Source organism: Octopus bimaculoides, chromosome 4 (assembly GCF_001194135.2).
Source record: "Octopus bimaculoides isolate UCB-OBI-ISO-001 chromosome 4, ASM119413v2, whole genome shotgun sequence".
NCBI lineage: Eukaryota > Metazoa > Mollusca > Cephalopoda > Octopoda > Octopodidae > Octopus > Octopus bimaculoides.
Window position 1 is genome coordinate 132,372,830 of NC_068984.1, and position 12,623 is coordinate 132,385,452.

At 36.9% G+C, this 12,623-nt stretch overlaps 1 protein-coding gene across 1 annotated transcript in view; it reads left to right on the forward strand.

Annotated features, from left to right (window-relative positions):
• The window catches only part of LOC106875366 (uncharacterized), a 113,697-nt gene that overhangs the window by 73,965 nt on the left and 27,109 nt on the right, over positions 1 to 12,623 (forward strand). The gene's annotated exons all lie outside the window — the stretch shown is intronic.

The following is a 12,623-nucleotide window of genomic DNA, read 5'->3' on the forward strand; positions in this document are numbered from 1 at the left end:
AACAATCTAAATGAAATGGTTAGTTTAAAAAAGAAAAAAAAAACACAAAAAAAACGATACATTTGTCATGGTCATTGTTTTTTTTTTTGCCTCATGTCATCCCTATTGAAGTAGACCTATAAATCAAAGCTATTCCAGTTTTGATCATCCCATTCTTTTCGCAGACACAGTGTCTAGGACTGCATTATCTGTCTTTTCTTTTGTAAATGCTAAGGTGTGATTTGAAGGATATTTGGCTACTATTTCTAGCAAATTGACTCATTACATATAGAAATTCTTTTGTTGGCTTATGGGAAGATATTTTTTAAGTAGTAATGATAATTATTTTATTTAGTCCATTTTGCAGGTCACTGATCTGGTCTTTGTTCTGACAGAAATCTGATAGATCATACTTTAAAACTCAAAGACCTGAAATATAATCATTCTTAGAGAAAGTGCTGAGGCTTGTAGAAACGATACAAAATGGAGTTAGATGTTTCCCAGTTTTTCAGAATGTTTCTGTGTGTCCTGGCCAGGACAATGTAGCAAGAACAAAGACCAACAGAATGAAGCATTTTAGATTCAACTGAAAACTGAGAATGCTGCTACTGTTGATTAGGAAGTCATCAAGATGGTTATCGAATGGCAAAAAAGATCTGATTTGTGTTTCATCACTTTGATCAAATAAACTTAAACCTTGGCCACAGTCCCTTTTATTTTTTCTTACTTGTTTCAGTCATTGGACTACTGCCATGACAGAGCATTACCATGAAGAATTTAATCGAACAAATCAAACCCGATACCTATTTTCAAGTCTGGTACCCATTCTATCAATCCCTTTTGCCAAATTGCTAAGCTGTGGAGATGTAAGCAAACCAACATCAGTTGTCAAGCAGTATATGTGAGGGGGGATAAACACAAAAAACACACACACACACACACATAACAGGCTTGCACATAGTTCCCTTCTACCAAATCCACTTCTAAGGTATTAGTCAGCCCAGGCCTGTAGTAGAAGACACTATCCCAAGGTGCAACACAGTGGGTTTGAACCTGAATCTACATGGTTGTGCAAAGTGAGCTCCTGAATGACAGTTCCAAATTGTAATTAGGTGCCACAAGTACCAGAACTTAAGAGAAAGAATGGGATTTCCATGCTGTGACTGACTGATGTCCCACTCAAGAATAGGTGCATGTTTCAACTAGTTAACTCCATGAGAACTAAAGCAAACTCCAGCGTCTTCCATTCTTTATCGTTAAACTGATGTTGCAGAAGGTTTCACCAAAAAAAAAGAAAAAGCTATTGTGAAGGAGGGTCAACTGAGCAGTGTTAACTGTAAAGTAAAACCTCTCACATTAGGTGGTCCATGATTGAAAACATGAACAAAAAGTCAGTTGTTACACAGTTCAACATAAAAGAAAAAAGCATTTTAGATATTTATGAGGAATACACATAAAACCTAGTTCTGGGATCGAGGGTTTGTATTCTACTATTAAAACTGTTTTTGTTCTCTCCCTAGAGCCTCATGCTCTTGACAAAGGCTTTAACATCATAGCTTTCTATCTCTTTGACTTACAATATTTGGTTTCTTGCTTATGCTGCAATTACTATTATTATTATTATTATTATTATTATACTTAGTAGAATTCCTAGCACATCAGACAAGTTTTTTCATGGTATTTAGTTAGTAACAGCACTTTGTCTTCAGAGTTCAAATTCTGTCTGGGTTAGCTGTGCCTTTCATCTTTCCTGGGCTGATAAAATAAGTACGGTTAAGTACTGGAGTTGGGAAGAGGGCAACATAATTAGCTACACATTTTCCCTAAAATTTGTGGCATTGTGCCAATGTAAGTTGCCATCATCATCATTAATAATAATAATAATAACAAAAAAAACAATAATAATAATGGTTCCAAGTTTTGGTACAAGGCCAACAATTTCAGTGGGAGTGGGTAAGTTGATTGCACCAGCCCCAATACTCAGCTGGTACTTAATTTTGTTGACTCTGAAAGGAAGAAAGGCAATGTTAACCTCGGCATTTGAATTCAGAATGTAAGGACAGACAAAATGCCATTAAGCATTTTGCCTGGTATGCTAATGATTCTACCAGCTATTAATAATAATAATAACAATGCCATGAAAGACAGTCAATCTTGGTGGAATTTGAACTCAGAGCCTGAAGAGGGGTGAAATGCTGTGAAGCATTTTACCTAGCAATCATTGACCTTGATTCTTTTAGAATTTAAAATTCAGTACTTCTTCATTTTAATTTTGAATATCCTACTAGAATATATCTCCCTATCGTTCTCAGGCATTTATGAAATAATCACCAGCGATAATATAATTTAAATTAATGTTAATATATACTAATTCCTGTACATTGTTATTCATATAAAAGAAAATAGCTTTGTATCTTACTGGTTGTTATTGTTGCTTAACCCCTACTTTTTTTTCTTCAAGTGGGTAGAGTGTAAGATTTGAGATGGATTTGGTTGCTATTTCTTGCAGCTCATGCAACATAGGCTTGCTTTGGTTTCTGGTGATGATCAACAATTGATAGTATTTAAAGTGAGCGAAGTATAATGGTGTTTGAAGTAATTGTGGGTGTAGCATCTGTGCGAGTGTGCGCTGAGAAAGACAGGTGGGAAGGAATTACAAGTGTAAACCTTTCCAGCTTAGCAAAGAAAATGAATACGATGGATTATGATGATGATAATCATGTTGTCGTCATCATTCCTCCTCCTCCTCATCATCATCATCATAACTCTTCTCCAGTTTCATCAAAGATTTCCAAAACATATTTCTGGCATCTTCTTCGTTTACTGTTGTTTCTACAATATACATTATACCATTCTGTTGAGCCGTTAGCATGCTATGACTCATTGGAGCCTCACTCAGGTAGGAGACATCGTAAATCAGATACACATGTAAAAATACTCCTTCATCAGTTTGGAGTCTTCTGCAGAAGTCAAAATGCTACTGTTAATGCTATTTTCCTGCTAAACTTGTTTGATTTAAACAAGTGGAACTAGCTTTTGTTTTTTCATCTTTCTCTCTCACACATCTGTCTGTCTGTCTGTCTCTCTCTCTGTATGCCTATTTGTTTCTATGTCTGCCATCTTTGCCTGCCTATCTGTCTGTCTAGCCATCCATCCAGCTGTCATTAGAATTTAGAAACTCCAAGAGACATAGAATAATTCAATTTTAACAGTGGATCTCAAAAGTAGAAAAAGCCATAAATAACAGCATGTACATAGTGGGTTAAAAGGCTTTTGGGATAGGAAAAAGAAGGCTGCTCTTGGGACATAGACTCACATCTTCTGTAAACAAACTTCTTGGAGTTCTACTTTATAAAACTAATTATATAGCTGTGTGGAGGCGCAGGCATGGCTGTGTGGTAAGAAGCTTACATGGTTATAGGTTCAGTTCTACTGCGTGGCACCTTGGGCAAGTGCCTTACTGTGGCCTCTGGCCAACTAAAGTCTTGTGAGTGGATTTGGTAGACAGAAACTGAAAGAAACCTGTTATATATATATATATATATATATATATATATATATATATATATATATATATATATATGTGTGTGTGTGTGTCTGTTTCTGTCTGTTTGTTCCCCCATCGTCGCTTGACTACCAGTGTTGGTGTGTTTGCATCCTTGTAACTTAGAGGTTGGGCAAAAGAGACTGGTAGACTAAGTACCAGGCTTAAAAAGAAAAGAAGTACTAGAGTTGATGCATTTGACTAAAAATTCAAGGCAGTACCCCAACATGGCTACCGTCAAATGACTGAGACAAGTAAAAGATAAGCTACATGGTAAGAAGTTTGCTTCCTAACTACATGGTTCTGGATTCAGTCTCGCTGAAGCCTTGTAAGTGGATTTAGTTGAGGGAAACTGAGAGAAGCCTGTTTGTGTGTGTGGGGGGGAGTGAGTGTATACATTTTGCTGTCTCCTTGTCTTGACACCATGTAATAGTTGTAAATGAATGCCATTGTCATACAAACAGTATCATTCATTTTTGATATTCTTTGAGAATATGTCTGGCCATGGGGAAACATTACCTTGCTTGGAAACAGGGAAATGTTGGCTACAGGAAAAGCATCTAGCTGTGGAAAATCTGCCTCAAACTCCATTTGACCCATGCAAGCACGGAAAGTAGACATGAAAATGATATATATGTATAAACACAAAACTATTGCCAGCTGATAATATGATTAATGAGTTTGTTTGATTTGTGTTAGACTATTTAGTGAATGGCATCATCATCATCATCATCCAATCTTCTTTGCATCTAGAATTACTGCTTGTTTGCTACAGGTCTTTGAGATCTGACCACATAACCTTCCTTCAATGTTAGGTTACATTTACCCCCATGTACCAATATTTAATACAGGCTGTTATCTTTTACTTGGCAACTGCATCTGTATCGAGGAAATGATTAACAGTTCAGATTCCATGACATTTGAGATATTTTATCTTGTCCATTCCATGACTTCTGCTGAATTTTTGACCTCAACCACTGGGATGGGCTGGGTTAAACTTAAAAATCAGCTATATGATCAACCAAATTTTCTTCTCTAAATTTATTACTTGTGTAATGCATGTATTTATTTGTCTGTAGGTCTTGACCTGCTGACTGATGTATGAGCACCAGTGTCTGGCATCTTAAAGCATGCGAGAGATGGGATTGTTTTGGCAATTATAGAAACGGGTAGTACTTCTGATATTCTGCTTCACTGTCTAGTATTTAAGTGCCTTTCAGAGAAAATATTACAAGCATTTGGATCATGTTTCTTCCCTATCTATGGATTTTTACAAACATTGATCAGCAGAAGGTCTGGTTAGGCATTAGTCACATCAATCTTGATAGCCTTGGAGAGATTATAAGCACCTATCCTCTTCTTGTGGTTAAGTTATATAAGAAAATCATTTTGAAGATTTACAGAACACATTACTAAGTTATTAGCTTAGAGAAGAATTCTAGTCAAACTTCACTCTATGAAATCGATGTAAGGATAGACATACTTTGTGCCTCTAGTGTTTGGAATTGATTCCCACCATTGGAATATTGTGATATTATTTGAGCAGGCTGAAAAGAAGGTGACAAAGTGTTTGTGCATATAGCTTATATATATTTGCATGAGTTGTGTAAGTTAATGTGTATTGATGGGATATTAGACATTATAAGCACTTAACATAAAATAGAAAAGAGCAACCAACCAGACCCATTGGTAGCTGGTAGAATTATTGATTAAATCATGTATCTTCTGAAATGTAATGTATGAATTGTGTCTATTATTTTAAATGTACTGTTTTATAAGTTGAGGCGCAATGGCCCAGTGGTTAGGGCAGCGGGCTCGCGGTCATAGGATCGCGGTTTCGATTCCCAGACCAGATGTTGTGAGTGTTTATTGAACGGAAACACCTAAAAGCTCCACGAGGCTCCGGCAGGGGATGGTGGCGAACCCTGCTGTACTCTTTCCCCACAACTTTCTCTCACTCTTACTTCCTGTTTCTCTTGTGCCTGTAATTCAAAGGGTCACACTGTGTCACGCTGAATATCCCCGAGAACTACGTTAAGGGTACACGTGTCTGTGGAGTGCTCAGCCACTTGCACGTTAATTTCATGAGCAGGCTGTTCTGTCGATCGGATCAACTGGAACCCTCGACGTCGTAAGCGACGGAGTGCCAACAACTGTTTTATAAATCACCAGTCACTTGAGTGCCACCTTGTTCAGCATAGCAAGGTAGGTGTCCAGCCTTAATACAATTAGAAATGAAAATAACCCCATGAAGTCAAAATGAAGAATGTGACAGGAATGGAGAAAACCCAGTCTAGTGATAATATTGAAGTCCCAGCTTTGAATACATCACATGCACACACACAATACTAGAGAGTTTGTCTGGAAAAATTAGTTTCTATAGATGGAAGGTTACATAGAATTTTCTCCATTAGTTAATTTTCTTTGCTTGTGTTTTGCAGGTTAGAACTGTCTTTTAGAAGCTACTTTGTATGTGTTTATTATTGTCCTAAAAATTAGAACATAGAATATGTAATTTCAACACTGCAGAGAATGATTTGATAGAAACTTTAGCTGTTGTTTACAGTATCTTCTCTACACAACCAGGTCTCCATTTCCCAAACCCCTACTGTGTCACACTTCACCCAGTTTTTACTCCCTGTAATTGCAACCCTCTAGAATTTCCTCCCCACCCACGTTCTTCCTGCACACATCATCCTTCAGATGTTGAAACTAAATTTCTATCTTACCAATCTAGGAAAGGCCTGCATTGATTATGGACACTGTCCTGCTTTCATTATTTATTATTATGAAAGAAAAAAAAAGAAAGCAAAACTTGCAAAGCTCATCTATCAGCTGCAACAAGGAAATTTACCTTTTCTAAATTTCTTCTTACCATTTTATTTTTAGAAGTAATGCAAAAACCATTTTCTACTCGCTAAAATAATTCTTTCATTGATTTCTGATATAATTTCTGATATTGTGCAAGGGCAGGAGATAAAATGGCATTTTTTTTCCATCTAGAAGAGACTGAGGGAGTGGGAGCAGGGGACATTCTTTCATTCTTTATATAGAAACTGGGTACATTTTCTGCCCCCTTCTGACTGTTCATCAGTGAGAATAGTATTACATTTTCAGTTAGAGAAGGGAGCTGGAGTTATTTTTAGCTAAATGGTAGGTAAGGGCTTGGTGTTATGATTATTCTGTTATTTGATTACTTAGTTCCTGTATTATGTTATAGTAGTTGCCTGTGTCTGATACCTGGTTAGCCCTAATACACCAGATTTATAATCAAAACCATTCCACCAATGAATTTCCCTTTCTAAAACATTGCATCTCACACTATCTAATGTGCCTTTTCATTAAAAAAAGAATTGTGATTATTATAAGCAGATTAGACATGTTGTGTATTTTATATAAAGTTATAATAGTTATAACATGTTTTATTGAATTTATCTTTTCTGTGTAATCATATTTGTCTGTAAAATGGCAATGTGCACTGTTCAATATTGTGATATAGAACATTATTGTAGATAGTAGTATCATTTGGTCAAGTGTTTTAATTTCTATATATCTGTGGTACATATATATTTTTCCACAATATATTGTTGTTGTCTATAAAATATATTATATGTATCTCATATGATATCTATATAGTGATTCTTTCTTTCTCATTATGTGAGTAGTGTAATATTTGTATCTGTCATATCACACCAGAACAGCAAATGTGTAGAAATTGTTTTGGTATAGAGTGTAGAATTCCTTTGTTCTGAATTATATCAGTTACAGTGGCTTCTCTCGTTAGGAGTATATCTGTACGGTAGCTGTGGCTGGAGTATGTCTGTACTATAGAAGTGTATATGTACAGTAGTTGCTGTTGTCAGGAGTATGTCTATGCAGTCGCTACTATCGTTGGGAGTACCATATTTAATCATTCTTAAATTGCACTCCTAATTTAGTGTAAATCCTGATACAAACTTTTTCTCTTCATAGTTTTAGCTTTGCTCATGTAAAAGTTGTACACCAGATTCATTTCAGTTAAAATCAAATATAAAATAGTGTGATTGTATACAATCTACTGTTTTGGGGGAGTATATCTGTACTGTAGCTGCAGTTGTTGGGAGTATATCTGTGCAGTAGCTGTTGGTGTCAGGAGTATATATCTACACAACAGCTGCTGCTGTTCATAGGATGTCAGTACAGTGTCTAATAGTGCAGTGGCCATATTAATGTAACCTGTATAATACCTCACAATACAATGCTAGCAGCTGAAGATGAACCAGTCAACCAGTGTATTGTTGTACCAACCAACTCAGTAGCCATAGTGATGTATGTATGAAACGGGGCAGCAGCTGCCCTATTTAATGCCAGCAGGCAATGGAGTAGAAACTAAAGACTGTCAGTAGCAGCCACTAGTCACAGAACTACTTACATTCCCAGACATGATGACTTCACTAGTCTGAATAGTTATCCTGCTGATATCACTGGCTATCTCATAGAATCTCCCATAGATGTGGTATATGTTTCCACACACACACACACACACACACACACACACGTTAGCCAGCCTTGCTCTGTCTGGTGTAATTAGTATCACTTTCACAGCCTGATACTTGATGTGAGACCTGGCTTCTGTTTTTCTGTGCAAGGTTCAGCAGTGGATGCCAAGTTAATAACTAGTTTCACCTGGATTTTTCAGAAATCTTGTTTCACACCACCTGTAAAAAAAAAATCTGTAGTGATGGTGGTGGTGGTCATCATGGTGATGTTAGTAATGGTGGTACTACTATTCTTTTATTTTTTTTTTATTTGTTTCAGTTTTTGGACTGTGGCCATGCTGGGATACCACCATGAAGTATTCAGTCTAACAAATTGAGCCCAGTACTCATTTTTTAAAATCTGGTACTCATTTGACTGGTGTCTTTTACTGAACTGCTAGGTTATGAGAACATAAACAAACCAACACCAAATGTCAAGCAGTGGTGGGGGTACAATCACAAAGACACACACATACATATGATGGGCTTCCACACAGTTTACATCTACTAAATTCCTTCACAAAGAATTGGTTGGCCCAGGGTGAAAGTAGAAAATATTTTCCCGAGGTGTCACGCAGTTGGACTGAGCCACACAGTTGTGTCTGCACCTACTGTTGAGTTGCCCAAATTGAGAAGATATATGGAATTTAAGCAGTCAGTAAAATAACTGGGTATTATTTGCAGATCCTGGGTATTATTTGCAGATCCTGGGTACTATGTGCAAATTCTGGGTACTATGTGCAAATTCTGGGTACTATGTGCAAATTCTGGGTACTATGTGCAAATCCTGGGTTCTATTTGCAAATCCTGGGTTCTATTTGCAAATCCTGGGTACTATTTGCAAACCCTTGGTACTATTTGCAGATCCTGGCTACTATTTGCAGATCCTGATTACTATTCACAGATCCCGGCTACTAGTTAATTGAGGACCACATGCCATACTCCAAAGGATACTCAGTGTTTTATGGCTATGGTGTGGCAGTTGGTATGTGTTGTATTCTCTTCACTATCTATCTTGTTTATGTGAAGCCATTGTTGTTTCTTAGTCCTGATTGAGCTGACCAATGTTCAATGGTAGTTCAGACATAACCTTCTTTTATAGAATCATGTCAGTATACATTATCTAATCGATCCGTCCCTTTTCGAAGACACCTGGTTTTGATTTTAGGCTCCTAATTCTAGCACCAGAGTGGGAAAGACATGCAGTTTTCTGCTCTTACATCTAGTGATTGTACGTCCTGAATCAATATTTAGAACTAATAAAGTTGATCCCCAGGCTGGTTTTAATCAAGTAAACCTATCATTGTTAGTCCAGTCAGGACCATCTTCATTTTAGAAGTATAGTACCTAGAACTATATTATGTAGTATGTCCTTCCCTATTTTCAAAGTAAATATTGTATAGTTTGGGTAAGATGTAGCTGTTATTTCTAACGAGTTTATTGACAATAAAGAAATTTCCCTGTTTGGTCAGGCTATTGAGGAGGTTCTTAATGTTGTTGCTATTTTTGTGTTTGTCGAGAACTTTGAGCAATAGTTTTAAGAGAGCGTCATAGTAATGTTCTGAGTATTGGTGGAGTGATAACCCAGCATGTGCTAGGAGTTGTACTTGCTGCTGCAACATCCATTGTTCTTGTCCACCTTGGTCTTTAATTTTGGTTTCTATTTTGTAGGTTGACTACAGTTGTTGTCTTGTACAGCCTGTGATAATGTCAAGTACATTATTTTGTGATTTGAGATAGTGGCCTTAATCTATTTTTTTATTGGTATTACGTATTTGTTGGAAAAATGGGGTCTCTCTGAATGCTTACAGTGCATTTGTGTATCGTACTGTTTTCTTAATGTCTTCTGTGTCCTTAATGTCTTCTGTGTCCTGGAAGATGTCACATTCATAATACTTGGTGCTTTTATCTTTTGTCTGCCTGTTTTGTGTTTACACTGTTCAATGTTATGGTTGGTTGCATTTGATGCTCTTTAATAGTGATTATGGACAGTTAGGGTGTAGTTGTGCAGCAGTTGTTTTTCAATAGAGGCAGTGACTCTGTCATTTACCTGTAAGACTCTCTCCCTCTGTATATATATATATATATATATATATATATATACACATGCACACACACACACACACACACACACACACACACACACACACACACACATATATATATATCATCATTTAGTGCCTGTTTTCCATGCTGGCATGGGTTATATATATATATATATATATATATCGGATCTGGTTTGCAAGATTCTTTGTGAATTCATGTAACTCACAAGACAAAGACCCTTCAACTGAGTTGGGGTGTAGTATTGAAGGAGCTGGCTGAACGGTTGACCGTTAAGGATATATATATGCAGTATATTCTGTGTTTCCCACAAGTGTGTTTGGAAGGGGTTCTTTGCATATAGAATTATAAGCATGCTTTGTTTGTTCACATCTGTTTGTGTACATGAGTGTATGCATACACATTTTAAAATTGTTTAGTGGGAAGAAGACGGGTCACTCAGCCTGTGTGAGTGGTTACATACCGGCAGGTTGATATGGGTTAATGTTCAGCTTAACTGTTTATGGGGTTAAACTGCTGAGGGTTTGGTTTGTGGGAGAAAGAATACAGCCAAAAGGGCAGTGTTGGTTGTATTAGGCTAGATGGAATATGTGGGAGTAGAGGCAGATGGATCAAGTAGGTTTGCTTGAAGGTGGCAAACAGCTTGCTGATCTAGAGAAGCAAAAGTCATCACAGTAGTAATAGAAGCGGCAGAGAATCGTGTATCTGTGGGTTAGAGTTTTGTAATACGTGGTGAGTTTTTTATCAATCAGTTGGGTGGCCTTATTTTGGATATATATGTGTGTGTGTGCTTAACAGTAGTACTGTTCCCAGATAGTACTTTAGTGTAGGTCTTTGTGTGCATTGTAAAAAAGTCAGCAGCTGATAAGGGTTGAATATTATTTCATAGCCTGAAGACAAAGCTTAGTCTTTGAAATGTTGTGTGTGTGTGGTTTCACAGAAATGTGTATATAGTTTTAAATGTACTTTTTTTTTCCAAGTTTCATAATGGCTTTAGTGGTATCCAGGTAAAATAGTCCATGGAGGATGTAGAAGCCTTATATTGAAGTCGGACATACGCAGTGTGTGTGCTTGTGTGTGTGTGTGTGTCTAGATGTTGATCTGGATCCAGAAGCAATTATAAGATAGCAGAAATCAGTCAGTAAAATTGTATCTTCCAATTCAATGCAAAATGTAATATGCATTAAAATAACCTAATTTATATCTGTTGGTATCTTTTGCCAAACCACTAAGTTTGGGGGGTGCAAATGAACCAACACTGGTGGTCAAACAGTGATGAGACAAACACACAAAGATTTACACACACACAGAGCAGGCTTCCACACTTTCATCTACCATGAGGCACTGGTCAGCTCAAGGCTTTAGTAAAAAAAACACTCTAGGCGCTATGTAGTGGGACTGAACTTGAAACCATATGGTTGCAAAGAAAGCTTCTTAACCACACAGCCATGCCTGATATGGTAACTATTCTTTACAGCTGGGTGAAGTAAGGGTTTCTCGTGTGCCCTAAAACAAAACAAAATACTTAAAGCAGATTAGAATCCTGACCTCTGTGTACACAGCCTGATACTCTCGCTACTCAGTCATTACAGCAGCAGAAAGAAAAATGAATGACAATGACCTAAAATAGTGTAAAAATAACAAGAAATACAATCTGTTTCAGAAATGATATCCTAACTAGAGGGTGGCATTCTTAACAAAGATAAGAGAAAATTTTTGAGGAAGTTCCTGTTTGATGAAAGAATGAATGGAGAACCGGATACAAAATCAATGATAGATCTTTATCCCCGGCATCTCTCGAGTGAAATTTAAACTTAAAGCTAAACAAATATAATTTTGGGTGAAATCTAGAAATAACATAAAGGCAAAATTTTATTGTGGAATTACATTGTGGCTTTATGTCTTTTATCCTTTATTTGTTTATCATTAGACTATGGCCATGCTGGGGTGCCACCTTGAAGAATTTTCAGTTGAATGAATCAACCCCAGTAATTAATATATTTTTTTAAAGCTTGGTGTTTATTCTATTGGCCTCTTTGACTGAAGGGCTAAAGTACAAGGACATAAACACACCAACACCAGATGTTAAGCGGTGGGGGGTGGAGGACAACACAAAGATACACACACACATATATGATGGGCTTCTTTCAATTTCCGTCTACCAAATCCACTCACAAGGTTTTGGTTCACCGATGGCTATAGTAGGAGACACTTGCCCAAAGTGCTACACAGTGGGACTGAACCCGGAACCATGTGGTTGGGAAGCAGATTTCATACCACACAGCCATGCCTGCACCTCATTATGTTGGACTTTTGAACTCTGCACAATTTTTTCTCTCTCCGTTGTTTTTCATTCTCTCTCCATTTTTTTTTTCTTAATCCTTTCTGTTGAAGAGCATAGGCTCGTAATGTAAAGACATTTCCATTCTTCTCAAGTGTTAAACTAATATACCTGTTGTTCCTGCACTTGTCTTCATCTTTTGGTTTCTGTAAATTTGAATTTATATATATATATATAT